The 27,481-nt window shown below is 46.1% G+C and overlaps 1 long non-coding RNA gene and 1 pseudogene across 3 annotated transcripts in view; one reads left to right on the top strand and one right to left on the bottom strand.

Annotated features, from left to right (window-relative positions):
• The window catches only part of LOC142661007 (uncharacterized), a 57,502-nt gene that overhangs the window by 5,503 nt on the left and 24,518 nt on the right, over positions 1-27,481 (top strand). The gene's annotated exons all lie outside the window — the stretch shown is intronic.
• Positions 5,370-5,458, bottom strand: LOC142661322 (U2 spliceosomal RNA; annotated as a pseudogene).

Here is a 27,481-nt window from a genome sequence, read left to right on the forward strand (position 1 = left end):
GTCGTGCAGTGCAGAGATCCGGCGTTTTATAATGAACATATATTTATAGCAGAAGTCAAGTGACACATGTATTATCGCCCAAGGTTGCCTGCATGTAACATTGTGGAGTCTAAACACAGGCCAGATGTAAGGCCAAGAAAAGACTTACCCATGAGTGGTTGCTCCTACAACTGCAGAGACACCAAACCCGACGCGCGTTTCGGCGGAAATGCCTTCGTCCGGGGGTGGCGTCTCTCCAGCGGAACAAGGTATTTAAACAGCCAATATCCAATGAAAATGTTAAGGGCACATACGGAGAGGCAATCAATGTGATTAGCCACTATAGAGCGGCACACGTGAGGTACAGAGCGAACCCGTGACGTACTTCCGGTACCGCGTCATCAGGGAGGACGGAACAGGAGCGCACATGGCGCACATGCTCCGCCCCTCCAGATAAAGACACATGAGCGAAAGACGCCCGAGACACTCCCCCCTGACGTGAGCGCTGGGCTAGTCATCTGTCAAAATGCAGTATGTATATAAGCTCCGCCCTACATGGGATACACGGCTGTTAATGGAAAAGAAATGAGACAGAATAGAAGATGAGGCTAAAAATAGGATATCGACACATATGGATGGAACAGGTATTGAAAAACAATACCGATCATAATGAGACATGGTACAGCATATTATATATAGATCAAAGATCACCTATAAAAAGGTGTTCTTAAAGCTGTAAATAAACAAAATGATAACAAAAAGCAAAAAAGAAAATAGGCATTACATATGCCACAAATGTTCTATATATATATATATATATATATACTGTGATAAACAATAAATATATAGATTCAAATATTTGCCGTACAAAACATTGGTATAATCATAAACAAATAAATACATATATATACAGACCTGTATTGCTGACAGGTGAAAAACATAATACAAGTAAGAGAATTTGATAACAATGATAGTGAAAAATAATGAAAATAAATGTAAAAATGAATAAATAAGATGAATGAAAATGATAACAAATATATATATACATACGCAAAACATATATATACATATATATACACATATAAAAGTATGGAAAAATTATGTATGAAGAATAAATAAATACATAAATAAATAAAAAATGAAAGCCAATGAAAATAAAAATAAAGAAATATATATATAAAATATATAATATAAATATGATACTAAAATACATAAGAAATGTATGTTGTTGTGTATAAATATAAAAATAAAACAGTTATTGCATAGGTGTTATATCCCAAAGTTGCGTGGTGTGAGGCATTGTGAGGTTTAAACAATAATGAAATATAAATATATGTGTGACAAAGTGATATTGTGAAATGAAATGTGCAACATATATATATATAAGCGATATAAATAAAAATACATAAACATGCATATGTGCATAAGTATACAAATTAACTAAATGTGTTTAATAAACAAACATGTTGATAAGAACAATTCTTGTTGTATATAATAGTGAAGTGAAACTGAAATATGTGCCTATGAAAAATTTCATTGGTTTCAAAAAAGTCAGCTATTACAAACAATATGTAACCAATAGTGATTACATAAATAATAATAATGTTTACATTCATATTCCAAAGAAAATACATAAATAGATAAATAAATGAATATAGCAGCTGATCCATATTGTACGTCTTCAACGGGTTGTGTTCCAATATATCATCTCCATCTTTCCAGAAGGAATACAAATCTATGGTGCCTCAACCATTCATCTGTCTGTATATAGGAGATACAAAAAAGTACCATTAAAAATAGATTAAGAACAATTAAAAATGGGACCGCTGGGGATACCATAGGTCAAAGAAACGGCGCAAAGCTGAGAACTTCATTTAAACCTTGTGGACAAAGGGTGTTGAGAGTCCAAATCCATTTCGACTCGCATTGAGCCAACTTTTGGCCAATGTCTCCCATTCGAATGCCCATCCTAATGCAATCAATGCCCTTAACTCTTAAATCTTTTGGATTGCACGCATGGTGTGTTTTGAAGTGACGGGCTATGGGTTTTAGTTTAAGTTGGTCCATAGAGTCCATATTCTCTGCCCCAGCAATATCACGCATATGTTCCCTGACTCTCACTTTCAATTCTCTAGACGTTAGACCGATGTATATTTTTGGGCAGGGACATGTAGCGTAATATACGACAGCTTTTGTGGAGCAATTAATATGTTGCGTGATTTTGTATGTTTTTTCCCCTTTTGCGTCAACAAATGTAGTGGCCCGGTCAATGTTTGGACATGCCACACAATGTCCACATGGGGTGCAGCCCCATTTTGGTCCTTTTGTCCCAAAGGGAAATTTTAAATTTTTCGGTTGATAGTGGCTTCTCACTAAATGGTCTCGCAAATTGCGAGAACGACGAGCCGATACACATGGGAATTGTGTGACATGTCTTTCGATGTTAGGGTCTGCCAGGAGAATGGGCCAGAATTGTCTCAAAATAGCGTTCATCTGAGGCCATCTTGAGTGATAGTTTGTGGTGAACCTTACTCGGGGATCGATTTGTTGTATTTTTTTGGAGAATAGCAGATTCTCCCTTGGGGTTGTTTTTGCACGATGGTATGCTGTTTTAATACACCTTTTGCTATACCCTCGACTCAAGAAACGTTCTGTTAGTTCAAACGCCTGTTTTTCAAAAATTTCTTCTGATGAACAAATTCTTTTGATTCTAAGAAATTGTCCAATGGGTACAGCTCTTATAATATGTGTCGGATGGGAAGACGACGCATGGAGTAATGCGTTGACAGAAGTCGATTTTCTGAAAACGTCTGTAGAAACCCTTGTTGGTCCTTGAACAATTTAACATCCAGAAAGTCTATCTGATCTTTATGATACTGATAGGTAAGTTTGATGTTCAGATTGTTAATGTTTAAACTGTCCATGAAGTGCTTCAAAGAGTCTGGGGTACCCCTCCAGATGATCAGGATGTCATCTATGTACCTGGCCCAAAATGTGACCTGGTCCATAGAGACATCCCGACCACCATCCAACAGGTCCCTCTCCCACAGCCCCAGGAACAAGTTGGCATATGAGGGTGCACATGCAGCCCCCATTGCTGTACCCTGAAGCTGTAGGAAGAAGGACCCGTTGAAGGTGAAAAAATTATGCGTGAGAATATATTCGAGAAGACTCAATAGAAATTCTCTGAAAGATGTTTCCATATTTTCCATCAATAGAAAATAGGACACTGCTCGCAAACCATCAGTGTGTCGAATGCTCGTGTAAAGCGACTCGACATCACAGGTTACGAGCAGCATATCATCCTCCATATTGATGCCATTGATCTTTTGTAGTAGATCTGTTGTATCGCGAGTGTACGATGGTAAATTTTTAACAATGTCCTTCAGATAATGATCAATAAACAGACATGTTTTTTCCGTGAGACTACCCTTGCCTGAAATAATTGGGCGACCAGGTGGAATTGTGGCATTCTTATGGATTTTAGGTAACAGATATAGAGTTGGAATAGTCGGCTCAGAGACGGTAAGTGCTATATTTACGTCCTTTGATATGATATTCCTCTGTACCGCTGTGTTCAGAAGTTTCTGAAGGTCAAGTCTGTAAGCAGAGAGAGGATTGTAGGTCATTTTTTTGTAGCATTCAGCGTTATGTAGCTGGCGATAGGCCTCTGCCTCATACATTTTGCAGGGCCACACAACTATGTTGCCACCTTTGTCGGCCGCTTTGAATACTATGTCGTCCATTTTGGCAATTTGCCGAAGACTTTGACGTTCTATATTTGTGAGATTGTCACATCTTACACTCCTAGATATTTTTTCAAATTCTCTGCTTACAGACTTGACAAACATATCAACAGCCGGGCAAACAGCCAAAGAAGGAAATCGTTTGGACTTTATTTTCAGATGTGCAGGTATTTTACCTGTTGTATCCGTATCTTGTTCATTAAGAAGCTCTTCCAGGGCACGTAAGGTTAGTTGTTCTTCCATGGTGGTAAAGGTTTCCTCAGAAACGGGCCTATAGAAAAATTTCTTGTATATTAAAGACCTGCCAAATATATGCAAGTCCTTGATAGCAGAAAAAACGTCAAAGTTAGCAGAGGGGGAGAACGTTAGCCCCTTCTTAAGAATCTCCAAGTCAGATGTGGAAAAAACATGAGAGGACAGGTTAATTACCTTTAAACTGTTGGATGGTTCCTCCCTTACTGGTTTTCTTTTATTGAAACCTTGTTTTTGTGTGAGTTTTCTTTTTGATCTGGTGCTATATGGTTGATATGGACGTTGTCGGGGTATATCCTCTGATTCACTTTGAGAAGAAAATGATGTTGCCGAAGAGGAACATGAGTGACACCCGCGAGCCGCCCGCAAATCGCGAGCTGTGCACATGGCCGCTTGCATTATTTCCTAGGAGCCTGAAACCACGGTCGTGTGCAAGGACCCATAGGAATGAATGGGGCCGCAATTCTCCCGTGGATTTTCGGGGGAATTGAGGCCGCAAAAGCACGTTCATGTGCATGGGGCCTTAGGCCTCATGCACACGACCGTAGCCATGTGCACGGCCGTGATTTTCGGGTTGGCCGGCAGCGGACTGTCAGCCGCAAGCAGCCCGCAAATCGCAGGCAATGCACATGGCCTCGGCCATTGTTTTCAATGAGCCCGGACCGCAGAAGACGGCCACAATAAGACATGTCCGTTCTTTCTGCGGTGCGGGCTCCCGGGCCATGCACAGACCGTGAAAACTACTAAGTGCAGAGGTGCCACACAAAAAGTGCAGAAGGATGCAGTCTATCACAGCCCTTCTCTTAAAAGAGAGAGGCTCCGCATAACCATGCCCCGACCATCCAAACCATAGGCCTAGAGGATCAATGAACCTCCCTTGCCAAAGCTTAGGGAGACCCAACAACACTCCAAGGCTTCTACCTGGGCTGCCACCCCAGTGTCCACCTTGGAGCCTGCATCTGGTTGCACCTCCCCTCCGAAGAAGGGAGGCCGGGTTGCAGTGGAAAAAGGAACCAGAAAGCCACACATTTTCCCCCTAGACCTTGGAAGGGTCCCAAAAGGCACCGCATCCGAAAATCCTGTGACAAACATACAGTGAAAAACAAAATTAAATAAGTGGATGTGCGCTGTGATACAGCCTGGACATCCGCCAGGTATAAAAATTCCTCATCTCCCAGCCAGAAGATCCCACCCCCAGTGAGTTAGGGCACCCCAGGGTCACCAGCCCTGGGGCACATAGCAACTCGGGCTTCCAAACTACCCGACCTCCTGACCGCGATCCGGCGGTCGCTCGGTCACCTACAAATGGTACCTTAAAACCAAGTCCGAACACTAGAGCGATGACCGTTGTGGTTCCCTGCCCTCACCTCGGTGTTCTGTCATCCCTCCACGATGGTGTCCTATCCACCGGCAGGGATGATTACTGACCTCAGCATGAGCAGATACTACACTTGATCTTAGCCAAAAGGCCGAGAAGCGAGAACTCTTTCCCTATGTATTTCCCAAAATGCATCTGTCGCCCAGGATGCTGCGTGGCGGGCTACTTGCTGGGTCTTAAATATATCACTGCAAGATCAATTTATCTCAATGAGAATTCCATATGAATAAGTGACAATAATGTTCAAATAAAAGGCCAAACTCCTATAGTTTGTAATGAGATTATCATGTAATCCTCTGATGTTAATCCACTGAGTAAAGAAAGAAAATCTAATCCCGATGTGTTGCATTGATAGAAGTAACATCATTGAGACAGTAGAAATCCAGACGCTGCTGCTGATGGCGGAAATTATAGGATCCTAAATCCGTTTCACTCCATTTTCATTGTTTTGTGAATCCACTACTGTGCGACTCAGGGGATAATGAGCCTGTATTGTCTAATTACCGACGACATTAACCCTGGACAGTCATTACAGAGATTAAAGGGCCCTAATAAACCTCCTTCCCCTTCCAATGAGTCCATTCTATACAACGGAGCTGAGCATTGTGCGCAATCAGAATATTGTAACTTAATAAACACTTACAGGAGATAATCAGATCATTTGGGAAGTTTCTGCTGAGGCCGTTACCACAAACTCATTATTATTCAGCTGTGAACAGTCATGTATGAATGAGAAAACTTCACGTTAATGTCTTAAAAACCACTGTGTGGGTGCTATACGCGTGGTATTCCTGTGTGGGTGCTATACGCGTGGTATTCCTGTGTGGGTGCTATACGCGTGGTATTCCTGTGTGGGTGCTATACGCGTGGTATTCCTGTGTGGGTTCTATACGCGTGGTATTACTGTGTGGGTGCTATACGCGTGGTATTCCGGTGTGGCTGCTATACGCGTGGTATTCCGGTGTGGCTGCTATACGCGTGGTATTCCTGTGTGGCTGCTATACGCGTGGTATTCCTGTGTGGGTGCTATACGCGTGGTATTCCTGTGTGGGTGCTATACGCGTGGTATTCCTGTGTGGGTGCTATACGCGTGGTATTCCTGTGTGGGTGCTATACGCGTGGTATTCCTGTGTGGGTGCTATACGCGTGGTATTCCTGTGTGGGTGCTATACGCGTGGTATTCCTGTGTGGGTGCTATACGCGTGGTATTCCTGTGTGGCTGCTATACGCGTGGTATTCCTGTGTGGCTGCTATACGCGTGGTATTCCTGTGTGGGTGCTATACGCGTGGTATTCCTGTGTGGGTGCTATACGCGTGGTATTACTGTGTGGGTGCTATACGCGTGGTATTACTGTGTGGGTGCTATACGCGTGGTATTACTGTGTGGGTGCTATACGCGTGGTATTACTGTGTGGGTGCTATACGCGTGGTATTACTGTGTGGGTGCTATACGCGTGGTATTACTGTGTGGGTGCTATACGCGTGGTATTACTGTGTGGGTGCTATACGCGTGGTATTACTGTGTGGGTGCTATACGCGTGGTATTACTGTGTGGGTGCTATACGCGTGGTATTCCGGTGTGGCTGTTATACGCGTGGTATTCCGGTGTGGCTGCTATACGCGTGGTATTCCGGTGTGGCTGCTATACGCGTGGTATTCCGGTGTGGCTGCTATACGCGTGGTATTCCGGTGTGGCTGCTATACGCGTGGTATTCCGGTGTGGCTGCTATACGCGTGGTATTACTGTGTGGCTGCTATACGCGTGGTATTACTGTGTGGCTGCTATACGCGTGGTATTACTGTGTGGCTGCTATACGCGTGGTATTACTGTGTGGCTGCTATACGCGTGGTATTACTGTGTGGCTGCTATACGCGTGGTATTACTGTGTGGCTGCTATACGCGTGGTATTACTGTGTGGCTGCTATACGCGTGGTATTACTGTGTGGCTGCTATACGCGTGGTATTCCTGTGGGTGCTATACGCGTGGTATTCCTGTGTGGGTGCTATACGCGTGGTATTCCTGTGTGGGTGCTATACGCGTGGTATTCCTGTGTGGGTGCTATACGCGTGGTATTCCTGTGTGGGTGCGATACGCGTGGTATTCCTGTGTGGGTGCGATACACATGGTATCACTAATTGCCTATTACCCTATTAGGAACGCTCATCATATCAGGGGAGAACCTTCACATCTGTGGTCGGCTTTAGTCATGCCAGTTTTGTTTCTTCGCTAATGTGTCATTGGTCTGAGGTGACGACGAGGACGCCTGAGAATGTGACAGTGAAAGGAAACTGCCCCCGTCCTCTGTTCTGCTCATTCAGACATTTCCTGGAATCCGCCTCCATTGTGTCATTTCCTACCTCCTGCTCGTGTGACGGGAGGAAGTTCTGGTTTCATGACCACGGCGACGACATCATAGCCAAAAAGACATAAAGGAATCACGGTGCACAGCTATAGTAAACAATGACAGCAAGCAGAGATCTTAAAAATTTAGAAGAATTGCTACAGAACTTTTCATTATACAGTGATTCAGCTTTATTTCCAGAGGTCTGCAGCGGCCTGTATTCTGTAAGCAGCGGGTGTTTGTATGTCTATGGCGCAGTCTTCAGGCTGCAGCGAGGAGCGGTACATGGCGGTATTCACATTATTCCAGGCTCCTGGGTGCAGACAGAGCATTCCTCAGAGGGGCCGGGTGCTGCCTCGGGCCTCACAATCCATCTTTTTATTTAGCAGATATTAATATTCAGGGATCGCTTCCAGAGTTTGATTTTGTTTCCCCTCCGGCTTTTATTTCACTTCTAATCCAGGACATTCCGCTGCCACGTCCACAAAACTCACCTGCAGCCTCCGATAATCAGACCAGACAAACCGGTTCTGCAGATTCCTGTCGCACATTCTCCTCCATTTACACGACAAACACGGAGACAAAGGAACAACAAAAACCAAAACCACCAAATAATGTCCAGGGAGAGCACACTGATGAGCTGTGTATCTAATCCTAACATGTGTGATACTGTCTGCTTAGCTGTGTATCTAATCCTAATGTGTGAAACTGTCTGCTGAGCTGTGTATCTAACCCTGTCATGTGGGATACTGTCTGCTGATCTGTGTATCTAATCCTATCATGTGTGATACTGTCTGCTGAGCTGCTGTATCTAATCCTAACATGTGTGATACTGTCTGCTTAGCTGTGTATCTAATCCTATCATGTGGGATACTGTCAGCTGTATTTAATCTCATCATTTGTGATACTGTCTGGTCAGCCGCTGTATCTAATCCTACCATGTGTGATACTGTCTGCTGATTTGGTGTATCTGGGCCTGTTATTTGTGACCTAGGGTGTAATAAAACACACAATATACACTACGCGTCTTCCTGGGGGATGGTGTTGCGAGGTTCTCGTTCTCTCTCGTTCTCTCTCGTTCTCTCTCGTTCTCTCTCGTTCTCTCTCGTTCTCTCTCGTTCTCTCTCGTTCTCTCTCGTTCTCTCTCGTTCTCTCTCGTTCTCTCTCGTTCTCTCTCGTTCTCTCTCGTTCTCTCTCGTTCTCGTTCTCTCTCTCGTTCTCGTTCTCTCTCTCGTTCTCGTTCTCTCTCTCGTTCTATCGTTCTCGTTCTCTCTCTCTCGTTCTATCGTTCTCGTTCTCTCTCTCTCGTTCTCTCTCTTGTTCTATCGTTCTCTCTCTCTCGTTCTCTCTCTCTCGTTCTCTCTCTCGTTCTCTCTCTCGTTCTCTCTCTCGTTCTCTCTCTCGTTCTCTCTCTCTCGTTCTCTCTCTCTCGTTCTCTCTCTCTCGTTCTCTCTCTCTCGTTCTCTCTCTCTCGTTCTCTCTCTCTCGTTCTCTCTCTCTCGTTCTCTCTCTCTCGTTCTCTCTCTCTCGTTCTCTCTCTCTCGTTCTCTCTCTCTCGTTCTCTCTCTCTCGTTCTCTCTCTCTCGTTCTCTCTCTCTCGTTCTCTCTCTCTCGTTCTCTCTCTCTCGTTCTCTCTCTCTCGTTCTCTCTCTCTCGTTCTCTCTCTCTCGTTCTCTCTCTCTCGTTCTCTCTCTCTCGTTCTCTCTCTCTCGTTCTCTCTCTCTCGTTCTCTCTCTCTCGTTCTCTCTCTCGTTCTCTCTCTCTCTCGTTCTCTCTCTCTCTCGTTCTCTCTCTCTCTCGTTCTCTCTCTCTCTCGTTCTCTCTCTCTCTCGTTCTCTCTCTCTCTCGTTCGCTCTCTCTCTCGTTCGCTCTCTCTCTCGTTCGCTCTCTCTCTCGTTCGCTCTCTCGTTCGCGCTCTCGTTCGCGCTCTCGTTCGCGCTCTCGTTCGCGCTCTCGTTCGCTCTCTCGTTCGCGCTCTCGTTCGCGCTCTCGTTCGCTCTCTCGTTCGCTCTCTCGTTCGCTCTCTCGTTCGCTCTCTCGTTCGCTCTCTCGTTCGCTCTCTCGTTCGCTCTCTCGTTCGCTCTCGCTCTCTCTCTCGCTCTCTCTCTCGTTCGCTCTCGCTCTCTCTCTCGTTCGCTCTCGCTCTCTCGTTCGCTCTCGCTCTCGCTCTCTCTCTCTCGTTCGCTCTCGCTCTCGCTCTCTCTCGTTCGCTCTCGCTCTCTCTCTCTCGTTCGCTCTCGCTCTCTCTCTCGTTCGCTCTCTCTCTCTCGTTCGCTCTCTCTCTCTCGTTCGCTCTCTCGTTCGCTCTCTCTCTCTCTCTCGTTCGCTCTCTCGTTCGCTCTCACTCTCTCGTTCGCTCTCTCGTTCGCTCTCTCGTTCGCTCTCTCGTTCGCTCTCTCGTTCGCTCTCTCGTTCGCTCTCTCGTTCGCTCTCTCGTTCGCTCTCTCGTTCGCTCTCTCGTTCGCTCTCTCGTTCGCTCTCTCTCTCGTTCGCTCTCTCGTTCGCTCTCTCGTTCGCTCTCTCTCTCGCTCTCTCTCTCGTTCGCTCTCTCTCTCGTTCGCTCTCTCTCTCGTTCGCTCTCTCTCTCGCGCTCTCGTTCGCTCTCTCTCTCGCGCTCTCGTTCGCTCTCTCGTTCGCTCTCTCGTTCGCTCTCTCGTTCGCTCTCTCGTTCGCGCTCTCGTTCGCGCTCTCGTTCGCGCTCTCGTTCGCGCTCTCGTTCGCGCTCTCGTTCGCGCTCTCGTTCGCGCTCTCGTTCGCGCTCTCGTTCGCTCTCTCGTTCGCTCTCTCGTTCGCTCTCTCGTTCGCTCTCTCGTTCGCTCTCTCGTTCGCTCTCTCGTTCGCTCTCTCGTTCGCTCTCTCGTTCGCTCTCTCGTTCGCTCTCTCGTTCGCTCTCTCGTTCGCTCTCTCGTTCGCTCTCGCTCTCTCTCTCGTTCGCTCTCGCTCTCTCTCTCGTTCGCTCTCGCTCGTTCGCTCTCGCTCTCTCTCTCTCGTTCGCTCTCGCTCTCTCTCTCTCGTTCGCTCTCGCTCTCTCTCTCTCGTTCGCTCTCGCTCTCTCTCTCTCGTTCGCTCTCGCTCTCTCTCTCGTTCGCTCTCTCGTTCGCTCTCTCGTTCGCTCTCACTCTCTCGTTCGCTCTCTCGTTCGCTCTCTCTCGTTCGCTCTCTCGTTCGCTCTCTCGTTCGCTCTCTCGTTCGCTCTCTCGTTCGCTCTCTCGTTCGCTCTCTCTCTCGTTCGCTCTCTCTCTCGCTCTCTCTCTCGTTCGCTCTCTCTCTCGTTCGCTCTCTCTCTCGTTCGCTCTCTCTCTCGTTCGCTCTCTCTCTCGTTCGCTCTCTCTCTCGTTCGCTCTCTCTCTCGTTCGCTCGCTCTCTCGTTCGCTCTCTCTCTCGTTCGCTCTCTCTCTCGTTCGCTCTCTCTCTCGTTCGCTCTCTCTCTCGTTCGCTCGCTCTCTCGTTAGCTCGCTCTCTCGTTCGCTCTCTCGTTCGCTCTCTCGTTCGCTCTCTCGTTCGCGCTCTCGTTCGCGCTCTCGTTCGCGCTCTCGTTCGCGCTCTCGTTCGCGCTCTCGTTCGCGCTCTCGTTCGCGCTCTCGTTCGCGCTCTCGTTCGCGCTCTCGTTCGCGCTCTCGTTCGCGCTCTCGTTCGCGCTCTCGTTCGCGCTCTCGTTCGCGCTCTCGTTCGCGCTCTCGTTCGCTCTCTCGTTCGCTCTCTCGTTCGCTCTCTCGTTCGCTCTCTCGTTCGCTCTCTCGTTCGCTCTCTCGTTCGCTCTCTCGTTCGCTCTCTCGTTCGCTCTCTCGTTCGCTCTCTCGTTCGCTCTCTCGTTCGCTCTCTCGTTCGCTCTCTCGCTCTCTCGCTCTCTCGCTCTCTCGCTCTCTCGCTCTCTCGCTCTCTCTCTCTCGTTCGCTCTCGCTCTCTCTCTCTCGTTCGCTCTCGCTCTCTCTCTCTCGTTCGCTCTCGCTCTCTCTCTCTCGTTCGCTCTCGCTCTCTCTCTCTCGTTCGCTCTCGCTCTCTCTCTCTCGTTCGCTCTCGCTCTCTCTCTCTCTCGTTCGCTCTCGCTCTCTCTCTCTCTCGTTCGCTCTCGCTCTCTCTCTCTCTCGTTCGCTCTCGCTCTCTCTCTCTCTCGTTCGCTCTCGCTCTCTCTCTCTCGTTCGCTCTCGCTCTCTCTCGTTCGCTCTCGCTCTCTCTCGTTCGCTCTCGCTCTCTCTCTCTCGTTCGCTCTCGCTCTCTCTCTCTCGTTCGCTCTCGCTCTCTCTCTCTCGTTCGCTCTCGCTCTCTCTCTCTCGTTCGCTCTCGCTCTCTCTCTCTCGTTCGCTCTCGCTCTCTCTCTCTCGTTCGCTCTCGCTCTCTCTCTCTCATATGACCGAGCTCCTCCAGTGTTTATGATTGAAGTGACTTCTTGTGATGTGATAGTTTCATGTCTGTATTTTTAGCCTTTCTGATGTGCACCCTGGGCACAGCTTAGATACGCCGTTTCCTCGCGCTGGCGTGTTGTATGTAACATCCGTGGTCAGTGAGAGTTCCCCGCACATTTCATGGTCTGTAGCTGCAGATGTGAAACCTCCTGCAGGCGACTGATAAGAGTCATTGAAACCAGACAAGCTGCAGGACTGGGGGATGGGGACAATGCACAATGTAAAACAAGCACAGATAACAGGACAATGGCGTCTTCTCAGGACGTTAATCAGCGTTTGTCATCCCAGGAGAATACACAAAACGCGTGTCATTAGCTTTATTACACTAAACAAACAGCTTTCCCTTAATATCCTGAATGACCATTATTTTAAAGATACAAGAAGCAGCATTTACGTCTCCGCTCTGGGGTCATGTGACTGGCTTGTGCCCGCGGTCGTACGGCTGAAGCCGCCATGCACTTCTGTACAAGTCACGCAACTTTCTGAGTCGTTCCCTATTCAGAATGAACAGTAAATGGCACTGGACGGTAAAGGTCACTATTTAGGCCTGGGCCTCACGGTGATAATACGTAATGTTATTATCGCTCTGTCCGTTCGCGGTAGATTGCTGTGCGATATTGTGCATTATCTACCGCTTTTAGACCGGGTTATTTTCACAGTGCGTATTATAATTGTGAACCCGCCACGCTACGACGTCGGATCATTTGTGTCATCCAACCATCAACTTGACGCACTGAATGGCCAGATCAATAACGTGGTAAAAAAAGACAAAAGTCTGTAAAGTAGTGAATGATCAGCTGTTAATCAGCCAATTACAGCAGAAACTTATAGCATCAGCCAATAACCAGAATAAAAAATCCAACCTGACCAATCATGGGAGACGTTGGTCGATTGTCAGCCGTTGCGATTATTTGTTCGTGTAAAATTTTAAAGAGATGATCGCAGAAATAGACAAAATAATTTTCTGAGGAGATTTGTTGGGTGTCGGCATTGTTAAAAATCAGAGGAAAAATTTCTTAAAAAGATAAAAATAAAATCTATATGTTGTTCGCTGTATAATGAAATGTTCTGCCACTTTCTAATAGACTTTGGGAGGAATTTATTAAGCCATTTGCGCCAGTTCTGCATCTTACAAAAGTCAGAAATGATGTCGCACGTCCTATTTGTACATAAATTTGCAACTTTTCTCTCCTCTCGACGCTCCTGAAAAGTGGGCGGATTTAACCTGGTGGGGGTGTGGCCCGCAAGTTTCCAGCAGATTTATCGTTTTTAAAAGACCGAGAAATTGTAGCGCAAATCAACGCGTGATCGTAGCAGACAGATTTAATTTTCTGTTTTTAGAACTTCCCCAGTTGCGCGCACCTCTTAATATATTTGGCGCATTTCACTCTGAGGAACCTCCGTTTAAGACCGGCATGTAAAAAAATGGTCTTAATAAATCTCCCCAATAGTTTATCAATTCCTCCACAGTTTCAAGATTTTTGTTGTGCTTACTGTCAGTGAATGGAACGATTCTTGTTTACATCTAGAGGCTAAAAAACCTGTCCTGATCTAGTCGTGCTCACAGCTGAGGGTTGGTTACATTTGCATCCAGTCTATACAATCCTCTATGATCTATTCTAAACAGGGTGAACATTTAACCTGGACTATCGGGACAGGGAGAGATCTGTGCTGCTGCTGTGTTTACCTCACAAAGCATCGTTCAGACTGGATCCAATTGTAACAAGCCCTCAGCTGTCATACTTTCCACGTGTCTGCTCGGTGGAGCTCTTGTCGCACCCCTCTGACTCACATTAAAAGTATAATCTCCTTCCTTGTGCTGCAGGGTTTTTAACTTTCCCTCTTATTTCTAGACGCTGTGACTCGTTGTTCTTGTTTTTTGGGAATTTTCCAAACCAGTAAAATCCTCTTATTGCTGTTTCCTTGATGATGTCGTGTTCTCATCATGCTGGGTGTGTTGTGTTTCCAGGTGCAGATTTTGCTGCAGAAATGTCTGTGTCTGAAAATCCGTTCCATTCACCTGTATTTGTTGTTTCTGCTGCAGGTGCCGGAATTTCTGCACGTTTTATTTCGATGAATGGAACTGATTTTCAGCTGCAGAAATTTCTACAACAAAATCTGCCGTGTCTGATGGCAACCTAAGGGCGGATTCACACGAAAGTGATTTTCGTCCGTGCAGCCCGCCTGGTTTTCACGCGGGTCACACGGACCTATACAAGTCTATGGGGCAGTGCAGACAGTCCGTGAGTTTTGCGCTTCGTGAGTCCGCTGCGTAAAACTCACGACATGTTCTATATTTCTGCGTTTTTCGCGCATCACGCACCCATTGAAGTCAATGGGTGCGTGAAAATCACGCATGCCCCACGGAAGCACTTCCATTGGAGAAGCGTTTTTCGCGCAACAGCTATAAAAGAATGAATGTAAATAGAAAAGCACCACGTTCTTTATTGTTTACAAACATCCAAATGGAGTGTCATAACGATGGCGGCTGCGCGAAAAGCACGCAGCCGTGCATCCATATGGACAGGACACACGGAGCTGTCACGCTGCTGCCACGCGCGCAAAATGCTCACGTTCGTCTGAATCCGCCCTAAGAATAATGCCACAACACGTAGCAGCGCTAGCTCGGCCGCAACGCATCCAACAACCGCGCTGCCACCATGTTTGGCTCAGCTGTAAAAATAGCTCCATGTGGCCTTCCCCTTACAGTAGGGACGGTATCAGGGTGAACCAGGTGCGAGCTTCGATGTAGACCGGCAGCTGCCGGTTCAGGATGAGAAGCATTCTTCTCCGATGACTAGCAGCCATTGCTGTATTATAATGGTAAAGCTGGACGACGACGACGACAAGTGTGTTTATAAATGGACCATCGAAGACTGAAAGCAGCCCGGACATGTTTATCACCACTTAACATCTATGACCTCCTGTGATCTTCATGACTTCTAAGGACATTGAGTATTTGCTGATGAGAGTGACGAAGAATTATCCTCTCTGGTCCTCGGGAGACCTTCTATCCGGACACATTTTCTTGATCTGCCATGTCTGTACTACGATTTGATTGGTGGAATATGTGACACAACCAATTCAAGGCTTATCATCAAGTTTAAAGGACCAGTCATGGTGACTGCCCCTTTAAATGCTGACCTTTGTAAATGTCCTAATGCAGATAAACTAGCTGGGATTGTCTCCGCTGCAGGGGCATGAATTTCTGCAAGCCTCACTCAGATGAATGAGAAAGTGGCAGAAATAACTGCAGCACATCTGCCGCTTGTGAATACACCCAAGATATTAGTCACTGGATTGCGCTGATTTCCATATTCCTGGGATCCACCTCTATGAGGCAGCCATTGTGGGAAGGTGCCGGCAGTTAATGCGACATGAAATGACTGTGACGTATGGAAGACTACAGCCTCCGGGGGATACCACCATATGCGTTTTTCCTATTGATGCGGAAAGTTGTTTATTGGCGCCATTTTGGCATTGGGTGCAATCCACACATATAGGATATGTTCACACAGGGCGGACGCACTGCGTAAAGGTACACAGCGTATCCATCCTGGTTGCCGCAGGGAATTCCGGCCGAAAAACCACACCAAATTGTGGTGCAGTTTTTCATCCCGAATGTGGAAAACTGCGCACACAAAAAACAACAACACATACTTACCCTCTGACATCCTGCAGGCCGGTCTCCTGGGATGACGTGTTATACCATGTGACCTGGCAGCCAGTGATTGGCTGCAGTGGTCACGTGTTATAAAACGTCATCTCAGGACGAAGAAGCACTTTTTTTTTCTGAGTTGCGCTTTTTGCAGAAAAATCAGTCTCTTTGCCGCAAAAAATACAACATCTGCTATTTGTTGAAGGTTTTACCTCTCATTTGAAGTCCAACCCCGCAACAAAAAGCAGCGATTACACAAATACAATTGACCTGCTGCAGATTAAAAATAACGCACCGCAGGTCAATTTTTTAGTGTTTTTTTCCGCTCCTTATTTACGCGGCGTGTGGATGAGATTTGTTCAGATCTCGTCCACTCTCTGCTATGCTGCAGATTTTCCGCAACAAAATCCGTTACGGATAATCTGCAGTATTTCCGCTATGTGTGAACTTACAGGAAGGACATAGGTGTTTACTGTGAACAAAAAAAGTGGAAAAAAAACGTGAACAATTGAAGTTGTGTGGATATAAGGGTATGTTCACAAGCTTAGGGTATATTCACATGGGCTATTTTTAGCCGTTTTTCGGGCCGTAAACGTTCCGAAAAACGGCTAAAAAAATCGGAAGCAGAACGCCTACAAACATCTGCCCATTGATTTCAATGGGAAATACGTCATTCTGTTCCGACGGGGCGTTATTTTACGCCTCATTTTCAAATAACGGCGCATAAAAAGACACCCCGTAAAAAGAAGTGCATGTCGCTTCTTGAGCCATTTTTGGAGCCGTTTTTGATTGACTCAATAGAAAAACCGCTCCAAAAACGGCCGTAAAAAATGCTAGTTTGATTAAAAAACGACAGAAAATCCGGACTGTTTTCAGCCGTATTTTGTTAAGAGTGTGAACAGACCTTAACAAAATACTACTGAAAATACGGAGCTGTTTTCAAGGGTAAATAGCTCCTAATTTTCAGCCGTTTTTTCACGGCCGTTTTGGAGTTGTTTTTCTATTGAGTCAATGAAAAACGGCTCAAGAAGTGAAATGCATTTCTTTTTACGGGGTGTCTTTTTACGTACCGTTATTGAGGCGTAAAGTAACGCTCTGTCAGAACAGAATGCCGTATTTCCCATTGAAATCAATGGGCAGATGTTTGTAGGCGGTCTGATTCCAAATTTTTCAGCCATTTTTCGGGACGTTTAGGGCTGAAAATAGCCCATGTGAACATATCCTCAGGCTGGGTTCACACTACCTATTTTCAGACGTAATGGAAACGTTGTACGCCTCGAATTACGTCTGAAAAAACGGCTCCAATACGTCGGCAAACATCTGCCCATTACTTTCAATGGGCTTTACGATGTTCTGTGCCGACGACCTGTCATTTTACGCGTCGCTGTCAAAAGGCGGCGCGTAAAATTACAGCCTCATTAAAAGAAGTGCAGGACACTTCTTGGGATGTAATTGGAGCAGTTTTTGATTGACTCCAATGAAGAACAGCTCCAAATTACGTCCGTAAAAGACTCCCTGCAAAACTCGAGTACTTGCAATTACGTCTGAAATTCAGGAGCTGTCTTCTCCTGAAAACAGCTCCGTAATGTCAGACGTAATTGCAGTTATCGTGTGAACATACCCTTACAGCGTGATGAGTCAGGCCTCTCCGGGTGTTGTGCTAAACAACCACCTGGCGATAGTCTGAGAGGACGGATGTAAAGCTTATATGTTCAGAGTCTGAGGCTCCTCTGCTGGATGTGGGAAAGTCTCTGCCCCGGGCCGTGTATTAGACACTCGTATAATTATACTGTAGACGTCACCGCTGAAGACGCTGAGCGCAGCACATCCCTGACTGATGAAGATCACAGGTTATATTATCCAACCGATGAACCTTATATAATGTATATCCGGTTGTAATCATTGTATAAGAAAGTCTGCACTGAGCTGGTTTCACTGTGAAAACCGCATTGCAAACCAAGGTAATTTATGTAGAAACCGCACATTTTTATGTTTTTTTTTTTATTGCACGGCCAAAAACTTCCCATGGAAATGCACCCAAAAGCTCCACCAACAGCAGCTCGTTGATCATTTCTATATAGTCTTAGGGTTTGTTTGCAGTCTGTTACCATGGTGACGTATAGCTCTGCATAGGAGCTGTAGATATAAAACGCTGAGAGATTTTGAATCAAGACTATTGGCAAAGTTGCTTCATTTTTTTTATTTTAAAGGCATTGGAGCAATAAAACAAATTGGTTAAAAAGGCCCAAACACCTCAAAATACCACGGGAATAAAGCGTATATCTCCTCTTAAATTTCTTTCTTCTTGCGGACTAGCTGCCAGAATGGGTGAACTGCTTCACGAAGCTCCAAATGTTATGTATGCTCTCATTTCTTATTTGTTTTATGTATTGTTTTGATGTGTTAGTTAGGCAGTTACGTGAGTTTATGTAACTATGTTTACAGGACTATCCGACATGTGGGGTTAACCCCTTAAGGACACGGCCAATTTTAGCCTTGAGGACAGAGCAATTTTTTTTAAATTTCCCTCTTTGCATCCCGACGCTCATAATGCTTTTATTTTTTGTACGACGTAGTTGTATGAGACTTTGTTTTTGGCGGGACGAGTTGTACTTTATGTACGTACCATTTTTTGGTACAAATACATTATCGTTTAATTTCTATAAATTTTTAATTAGATTAAAATGCAGAAAAAAAGCAGTCGCGCAGCAGTTTTAATATTTATTTTTTTTACACCATACACCGATCATCATAAATAATGTTATACATTTGTTGTACAGGTTGTTACGGTCGTGGCGATACCAAATATGTCTATTATTTCATGTTTTGGGACTTATATTTTAAAAAGTTGATTTATTATAAAAAATGTGTATTTCTGTGTATTTTATTTACTTTTTATTTATTTATTTACCATTATTTTTTTTTTACATTCATTTAACTTTTTTTTTAATCCCATAAAGGGATTTATCATTTAGATTTTTATTTTGTAACTGCAATGTACTGGGATAGATCTATATGCCAGTACATTAGCCTGTTACTGATCGTACACAGGCAGTTGTTAGGGCATACCTCAGCATGCCCTAACAACAGGAAATATGTTCAGACAGCCCTGGGGTCCTTCACTGGACCCTGGGCTGCCTGGCCATATGAGTTGTGGGCATTGATCGCGTCACAGTTATTTTCTGTGACGCGATCAATGTGCAGTCCCTTCTCCTTGAACGCCGCGATCAGCTGTCATCGCGGCGTTCAAAGGGTTAACAGCGGAGAGAAGATGTTTCTCTCCTCTCCGCTGTCAGAGCGGGGCCGTGGCTGTGTATTACAGCCGTTGCCCCGCTCTCGATCGCGCGCAGGGACGGCTGTCACACAGGACGAGTATGCTCGTCCTAATGCGCGAAGTGCTCGCCGCTCAGGACGAGCATACTCGTCCTGTGTCGGCAACCAGTTAAAGGATGGGAAGGACAGCGGAGATGAAGGAGGGTTGATAGCCTCTGGGGAATACCATCCAAGATTAAACCTATTTTGCTAGGAAGCATTTACTATCTCATGCTCATTTGTACATTTTTTTGTAATGCTGATTATTATGGCAATGCATTACTGTATGATTTGTGTTTTTTTTTTGGAAAAATGTAATAAAAATGTTATAAAAAAAAAAAAAAGGCCCAAACACGTTTCATGTGTATGGCCTTATAGGGGTTATTCACTAAGGACATTCATCACCTACCTGCAGGATAGCTGTATGATCACTGCGGGCCCCAACATGGGACCCCCAGCGATCACTAGAAGGGGGCCCGAACCTCGCTTCAAGGATTTTGAATTGAGCGCCAGGGACCATTGTCCGCTGCAGCTCCATTGAACGACTATGGCGCTGACGGAAATAGCTGAGCTTCCTACAGACCCTAAATGGCGCGTACAGCTGTCTTGTTGTGAAGAGCCAACCTTGTCACCAGACCCCAAAAATAAAAAATTCTCTTCTACTCCTCTGTTCCTGTATGTCAGTATTCACTGTAATTCTGGTATTCTATTCATGCACCAGTAGGCTGTTCTATTATCCTAGATGGCAAACAAAAGCCATGACCCAAAAAGTGACCTGCACCCCTGTCAGCATCTGGGGTTGTCTCCCATTGGTCTCCATGGGCACTGCAGTGTTGGGGGCCCTCGGAGGATGGTCTGCTGGACACTGCTCATGACGTGTGTTCTCTGGGTGTCGGGATCCGCTGTTTTCTGAGGGATTATCTCCTTATTGTATGTTTGCTCTGGAGAAGGACGATTTATCTGAGGATTTCACAGTAAATAAACGCAGTCAGATAAGAATCCGATGTGTCCGGCGTGGACCAGTTCACAGACAAAGAGAGTATTGATAATTTATTTATCAATAACAGATATCTTGTTTTACTAGTAGAGCAGGGAGGGGTGATGCCTCCTCCAGATTGTGCCTCGCGCCTCAATATACAGAAACAATCGACCGCAGCCTTGTGTTTATGTGGCATTTGTGTGATGATAAAACAATGCGAGGAAGAGTTCACAGAAAATCATTGTATAATAAAAAGTTCTGCAACTTTCTGATATGCTTTGTGTTTCAATTCCTTACTAAGATCTCGACAAATTTGTTACAATGTATCAATGTAAACAATCCTCTGCGAGCTAAGCACATCAGCATAAATTTATCAACTGCCCTGATAGTTTGTTATAATGTATCAGTGCATGTAAAATGTATCAGTCTTGAGTCCAGGATTGTCAAGACTGTATCCAACCCTCAGCTACGAGACTAAAGAGCCTTTTACATCGGCCGACAATAGTCCGGTGCAGCGAGCGCCGATCCATGAGACATCGTTGATCGGCAGTCATTTGCTCCTATCGCACGGAGCTATGGATGGGGACGAGCAGTCGTTACTCCGATCTCTCGTCCCCATACATTATTATCATCATGTCGGCAGCGCGTCTCCCTGTTTACACACCAAGATGTGCTGCCAACAACGATAATATTTTACTTTTTTAAAACTATATGGCCAGCAGACGATCGAGCGTTCGCACGTTCATCTGCCGATCGTTCCCCAGGGCAATTATTGAAAACGAGCGTTCTAGGAACACTCGTCTGCCAGTGTAAAACCCTCTTAAGGCCCATTGAATCTCATCCGTGTGCTGTGCATGGAAATCACGCACAGCACACGGTCCCATTGACTTCAAAGGGGCCGTTCACACATGCAGGAGTTTTCACACAGCGAGAGTCTGTTGCATGAAACTCACACCATGTCCTATATTATTATTATTTTTTAATTATTTTATTTTTGTTTTCAAAAGAGCAGTACAGCATGGCTCAGCGCAGGGCTGCACCTACATCGGCTCGCAGGCCAACATATAACAGTATATAGGCACTCTATTCACAGATAAGTATAGCACCAACCGCTAACAACATGAAAACTAAAGGCGCTCTGGTATGCATCCTGGACCCGCAGCCATGCATATATTCCTATAGGTGGAGTAGAGCAACGTTGCAATGCAACTAAAGAGAAAAGAGGGCAGAAAAAGGAAAGGAAAGAAGGGGGGGAGGGAACCAACCTGACCACTAGGACCCATTGAATTGACTCAAGACACCATGACGGTCTTGTATTCCTCTGAGGACTGAAAGCGAATCCATTCACGCCACGTCTTGAGAAAGGTGGCATGGGATCCTCTCATTGATGCCGTGAGATCCTCCATTCTCATAATCTCCTGAATTTTACCAAGCCACATGTCCACCGTCGGGGGGCACGATTGTCTCCATAACGCAGGGATACACGCTCTGGCCGCATTCACCAGATGGCGCACCACTGACCGTCGATAGACCGATAGAAGCATCTCACACAGATGAAGCAGGAAGAGACCGGGTGTTCTTGGTAGTAGGAAATCTGTAAATTTTGAGGAAATGCGCCACACCTCCGACCAAAAGTCCGTCAGCTTGGGGCAATCCCAAAAAATATGTAAGTGAGTACCCACATGGTCACCACATCTCCAACACAACGGCGAAACCGCCGGGAACATCACATGCAATCTGGAAGGCACCCTATACCATCGAGACAGAATCTTATACCCTGCTTCTTGAAATCTACTAGCCATAGAGGACTTATGTGTCGTGTGGAACAGGTGTTCCTTATGCTCGGGGGTAAATGTGAGGCCTAAGTCCCTCTCCCAACTAAGCAAGTATGGAGGCGTGGGTAGATCGGAGGGAGAGATCAGGAGAGCATAGAGCCTAGATAACGCGTGTCGGATTTGTGCCCGTACATAATACCTCAAAGGGGGAGTGATCTCGCGCGTATGCCGCTGGCTCCGCTAAGGACACGAGGAAGTGTCTCAATTGGGCGACCTGCCATACAGAAAAAGGGATCGGATCCGACAAGGACGACAGCTGGGTACCACTCATCCACACCTCATCCTGCAAAAAATGGGCCGCACGTCCTCTCCCTGCCTTCAACCAGTGCTGAAATGGGCCTCCCTCCTGCCCCGGGGGAAATGCAGGATTACCCAAAACCGGAAACATCGGGGATGGAGAGGGGGAGACTTCCTTACGAGTAAAAATCCGCGCCGCAACCGCCAGAGTGGGCCCTATTGTCGGGTGCGTCCGTGCTGTCCGAGGGACATGTGTGCCTAACCACGGCAGGGCCTGTAACGGAACTTCCATAAAGACCTGTTCCATGGACACCCACTCTTTAGTCTCCGCATGTCTGAACCAGTCCAGAATTCGTACCAAGTGGGAGGCCTGATGATAGGACACGAAATCCGGAAGGCCCACACCGCCCTCACACTTCGCACGAAAGAGCATGGATCTGGCAATACGAGCAGGTTTCCCCGCCCAAATGAACTTATGAAGCAGGGACTGAAAGAAGGGGCGCGGGATGTGTATCGGCAGAGCCTGTAAGACGTACAGGATCCGCGGTAAAATGTTCATTTTAAATATAGCACATCTCCCGAACCAGGTAAAAGTACCCGATGTCCACAAGTCCAAGTCCCTCTTTACCCTTTGAAGGAGGGGTGGGAAGTTCACCTCATAGAGGCGAGACAGCACACTCGGGAGCCTGACTCCCAGATACTTGAGCGAATCTCTAGCCCACTTGAAGGAGAACGACTCCGCCAGGTCGGCCACCAGAGTTTGTGTCAATGATATGTTAAGCGCCTCCGACTTTGAATAATTGATTTTAAAACTGGACAGTGTCGAGTATTCACCCAACTCCGCCATCAGGTTAGGCAAGGAAATCCTGGGGGCTGTGATAAAGAAAAGAAGGTCATCCGCATAAGCGGCTACCTTGTGGGACCTGCCTCCCAATTCTACCCGCGCAATATCTGGACCATGTCCTATATTGTGAGTTTCACGCAACAGACTCTCGCTGCGTGAAAACTTTAGTTTTTATGCTCGTCTGAATGAGCCCTAAGGCTTCGTTAACATCTGCGTCGGGACACCGTTCCAATCCAAACTGAAACGAACGGAAACCATAGGTTTCCGTTTGCATCGCCATTGATTTCAATGGTGACGGATCCGGTGCAAATGGTTTCCGTTTGTCACCGTTGTGTAAGGGTTCTGTTGTTTTGATGGAATGAATAGCGCAGTCGACTACGGTATTGATTCCGTCAAAACGACAGAACCCTTACACAACGGTGACAAACGGAAACCATTTGCACCGGATACGTCACCATTGAAATCAATGGCGATGCAAACGGAAACCTATGGTTTCCGTTTGTTTCAGTTTGAATTCCGTTCATGGGTTCCCCTGACGGAAAGCTCCAACGGATCCCATGAACGTCTAGAGTCCTGACGCAGGTGTGAACGAAGCCTTGGGTGTGTGTTTCACTTTCCAGAAAATACCCCTGGACCAACTGGAATAGAGCACAAACTTTTCTGCCTGCCATATCACATTTTATTTATTTTTACTGATTCCTCTATAAATCTGGCCATACACTTCAGATCTAACTAATGTTCAGCCGACAGCTATTCCTCCCAACTCCACCATACACCCGCACGCTCAGATCCGCCGAACATGTGTTCTCCATAGGAATAAGGGAAAGAGCTGCTGGCGGCTTATCTACAAATGAACAAAAGGATCGGGCATGGTGAAATTCAACAGACCGATCCTTCTCTCATCCGCCATCTGCGGACAGTCGTGATTCCGCCATACACATATGATGGTCGGGTCGGGTGTTCCAGCCGAAATCTGCAGGTTCAGCCAACATACATCTAATGAGTATAGTCCGCTCTAGCGGCAGCTGTGGATTTTGCAGGAACATTTTACTATGGGTTCTTGATATTCCTGAAGTTTTTCTCCCGTTGATTTTCTATAGACTTTTAAAATGACTGTCCGATAATCCAGAATATCTGATCCCATTGATACCGGATCCTGTGAATGGATAGGCTGTGTTGTCAAAAACTGATGCTTCTGCAGTGCCAGCGCAATGTGTCGTATCTTCGTGAGCCCATCAGGTGCAATTAATGAATTGTTTATGGCCTATGATGGGATATGGGAAGACCTCGCATCCAGTCACAGCAAACACCCAACTTTCGGGAGACCCTGACAGGGAATGGTGGTGATCTGTAGTCTGAAGTGTCTGACCTGTGGTGACCTGCTCAGTAAATATACTCAGACTATACTTCTTGTTTACTTGCTAAAGGTCACGGGACAAATCAGTTTACAAATAGCTCTGGCTGGGGACAAATTCTCTTACCATTTATAGTCACCATTTCCTTGTCCTCCCACAATTCCCTGCCCTGCATCATGACCCTATCCTGATCTTCAATGTTCATGAATAGAATGCCAGAATTACAGTGCAGACTGAGACACAGGCGGAACAGAAGGAGACGAGAAGGGCATGCTGTCATTCTACAAAACAACATTCCAGTTTTAAGGGTCCTTAGAATTGGGTGGGTGCTATAATGATGGCCATAGTGATGGTCACCGAAACAGAAGATAGGGCTCTGGCCAGCAAGCCAAGTACCAGTATTAGGGGAGGGGGGGGGGGGGGTATGCATAAAAAAGGATAAGATACAAATAATATACACTGTAATAAAATCTACAATCAGGTAAATCTGTAGGTAAACCATAAGGACTTGGGGAGCATTCACACATGGCGGATTTTGTTGCAGAAATTCCTGCAACTGAAATCAGCACCAATCATGTGAAGCGGTTGATGGATGAATGGAAATTATTTCAGTTACAGAAAATCTGCTGCATGTGAATCCACCCTTAGAGCTTGTCCACACGTAACGGAATCGCTGCAGAAAATTTCTGCAGCAATTCCGCAGAGGAAAAACCGCACCATTTCCTGCAGTTTTAAATGCGGAAAATAGTGCGTATTTTGCTGCGTTTTTCTCAATGCTGGAAGATGGTGACATCTCTGAAACGCAGCAATTCAGTCCACCTTCCGCAGCAGGAATTGTCACGCTGGGGTCCGAAAAATACGCACCGCAGGTCCATTTCTTCAAGGAAATATTACGCAGCGTGTGGATCAGATTTGTTACATCTCAGCCACATTGCTGCTACTGTATTCCACTAAGGGTATGTTCACACGCAAACGCAAAATACGTCTGAAATTACGGATATGTTTGCAGGCGAAAACAGCTCCTGAATTTCAGACGGAATTTCAAGTACTCGCGTTTTTCGCAGCGTCTTTTACGGACGTAATTGGAGCTGTTCTTCATTGGAGTCAATGAAAAACGGCTCCAAAAACGTCCCAAGAAGTGTCCTGCACTTCTTTGATGCGGGCGTATTTTTACGCGCCGTCTTTTGACAGCGACGCGTAAAATTACACCTTGTCTGTACAGATCGTAAAACCCATTGCAAGCAACAGGCAGATGTTTGCCGACGTATTCGAGCCGTATTTTCAGGCGTAATTCGAGGCAGAATACTCCTGAATTAAGTCTGAAAATAGGTCGTGTGAACATACCCTAAGTATTTTCCGTCTGCAATTCCGCCACGTCTGGACAAGCCCTTGGTGCAGAATTTGAACATAGTTTTTAGGCTAAAAACAGGAACGGAGCCTAAACAGCAGAAATATATAAAGAAAGGCCTTAGGCTGGGTTCACACGAGCATGTTACGTCCGTAAAGGACGGAACGTATCTCGGCCGCAAGTCCCGGACCGAACACACTGCAGGGAGCCGGGCTCCTAGCATCATAGTTATGTACGACACTAGGAGTCCCTGCCTCGCTGTGGAACTACTGTCCCGTACTGAAAACATGATTACAGGGACCGTTGTCCTGCAGCGAGGCAGGGACTCCTAGCGTCGTACATAACTATGATGCTAGGAGCCCGGCTCCCTGCACTGTGTTCGGTCCGGGACTTGCGGCCGAAATACGTTCCGTCCTTTACGGACCGAACATGCTCGTGTGAACCCAGCCTTAAAGTGACCGCAGCCTACATGGTTATTTTTGGCTCTCGACCCTCTCCCCCCCACCGCTCAGCTGTGATGTTTGCTCCGGGTCTCGTCACTGACCCCGGGGTGGAGGCACTTTAATAAAGAGGGCAGGAGTATTTCTGGTAATGCGGTGAAGTCATTTCACCTTTGTCCTGCTGAGCTCAGCGTTCTGTAATCCTCCAGGAATGTGGAGCCTATAGACGGTGACTCACGCCTGTACGAGTGCGGACAATAACCACAAGGCCGCAAACACCGGCTGATCGTCAAGATGCAGCCAATATCTTAAGTGTTTAGTCTTTTGTGTTAATTTTTTTTCATTTTTTTATACTCCATTCACCGATCACCATAAATTATAAGCTACATTTATTATGCGGGTTGTTACAATAAAATCAATATATGTATGTTGTTTTGTCATTTAGTTCTTGATTTCAATTTCGCTCTTTATTTTAATAACTATAATGCACCTGCATGTATCTATATATAATTATATACGTGAGAGATTTGTACAGCAGATCAACCATACAGACCTGATACTCCTCACAGTTGTATCCAGTCTAGACAGTCCTCTGTGGACGCCAGACAATACATTTTACCTGCACCGATACATTGTAACAAACTAGCAGGACAGGAGAGATATGTTTAGCTCACAGGGGATTGTCTAGACTGGATACAATTGTAAAAAAATCCTCTGCTATGTGAGCAGGACAAGTTCTCAGTCTGTTAATGTAAACAATGAATGCAATGTAATTCTGCCTTCTCCCTTTTGTATTGTTCCAAAAACTCAGCTGTGAGCAGGGTTAGGTTGGGATAGGTATTTTGGCCTCTTCATGACCGCTCAGTAAAAATCTTTGTTTTATGGCGAAGTGAATAAAAGTTCTAAAGCTTTTTATTATAAGATGATATTCACATGGAAAACTCAATATCACTGCGACTGATATGGTCCGTGGTCTTGAAAGGATTAAAGGGGTTTTCCAGCCACTACAAATTGATGGTCTATCCTCAGGATAGGCCGTCAATAGCTGATGGGTCGGGATCTGACTCTCGGGACCCCCGCTCAGCTGATTTGAAGGGGCCGCAGCGCTCGTACGAGCACTACTTCCCCTTAATTTCTTCTTGCTCACTGTGAATGTTTGACACACATTTAGCGGCGATTCACACATATTGCAGCCTTCTTCTCCCATTTAGGTAAACGGAAGAAGGAGACTGCAATACTTATGAATCGCCGCTACTTCCGTATGGACGGCTCACAATGAGCAAGGAGAAACGAAGGGGAAGCAGCGCTCATACAAGTGCTGCGGCCCCTTTAAAACAGCGGATCGGCGGGGGTCCTGAGACGGGCCCCGACC

The sequence above is a fragment of the Rhinoderma darwinii genome, chromosome 9, assembly GCF_050947455.1.
Source record: "Rhinoderma darwinii isolate aRhiDar2 chromosome 9, aRhiDar2.hap1, whole genome shotgun sequence".
NCBI lineage: Eukaryota > Metazoa > Chordata > Amphibia > Anura > Rhinodermatidae > Rhinoderma > Rhinoderma darwinii.